The following is a 1043-nucleotide window of genomic DNA, read 5'->3' on the forward strand; positions in this document are numbered from 1 at the left end:
GTGTGTGTGCGTGTGTGTGTGTGTGTGTGTGTGTTTAGAGTTTATGAGTAGGCCTACCATGGTAAACATTTCAAAGTATTTCTCCTGTGATTGATCATGCGGCAGGATTTTGTTCAAAAGTAGGTCACGCCTGTCTGTCTAAGTGTGAGTAAAGAGAAGCACATCGACACAGTAACGGTCACGTGTAGTGCAAGAAAGAAACAAGACAGACAGATAGACAGAAACTACCGGAGGGAAAGAAAAGAAGTAGGACCTACCAGTGGCGCCCTCCAACCACCCACCCACCACCCACCTGTGGTAATATCTTCAGCATGACAGCGACTCAGAGAGGAAAATTCATTGTAAATAGATTTTGTAAAAACCCAAATTTTTCCTCTGTAGTCTGTCACAGTTTGACCAAACCCCGCCCCTCACAGATGACTCCTCCCACTGGCCTACATGGCCCCGCCTTCTTCGGCGGACGTTTGCCCTGTCAACCTGGCGAAGAAGCTACGCCCACTCAGTGGTAGCCCCGCCCACTTTTTTGTACTCCTCCCACAGAGATAGGTGGAGACTGCATAAAGATTGGACCATCCCCACCACCACTAGCCCCTCCCCCCTTTGACAATGATAGCTCCGCCCACCTCTTGTGAAAATTTCCATCATGCTGACTGCTCCGTTTACATTCTGACTAAGTCCCACCCTGACTCCACTTTGACTCCGCCCTATCTCCGCCCTGACTCCACCCTCTCTTCGCCCTGACTCCGCCCTCTCTCCGCCCTGACTCTGCCCTCTCTCCACCCTAACTCCTCCCTCCGCCCTGACTCCTCCCTCTTTCCACCTTAACTCCACCCTCTCTCCTCCCTCTCTCCGCCCTGACTCCGCCCACCAGCATCGGAAGCCCCGCCCCCTCCAATGTGTTGCTGTCTTTCTCATTGTAGGAGCTTGTGTCGGGTGGCATGGGCTGCTTCCTCCACACGCCCCGTTTCCTCGGCCACTCGCCCCTCCCTGGCCTGTCGGCCGTCCCCAGAGACGAGCGGGCCTCCCCCAATTGGGTGAGAAAA

The 1043-nt window shown here is 54.3% G+C and overlaps 1 protein-coding gene across 1 annotated transcript in view; it reads left to right on the forward strand.

The window, feature by feature from the left end:
* The window catches only part of LOC101864113 (matrix metalloproteinase-21), a gene marked incomplete at its 3' end in the record, with an annotated part of 68391 nt that overhangs the window by 58088 nt on the left and 9260 nt on the right, over positions 1-1043 (forward strand).

This window comes from Aplysia californica, unplaced genomic scaffold (genome assembly GCF_000002075.1).
Source record: "Aplysia californica isolate F4 #8 unplaced genomic scaffold, AplCal3.0 scaffold01141, whole genome shotgun sequence".
Classification (NCBI taxonomy): Eukaryota; Metazoa; Mollusca; class Gastropoda; order Aplysiida; family Aplysiidae; genus Aplysia; species Aplysia californica.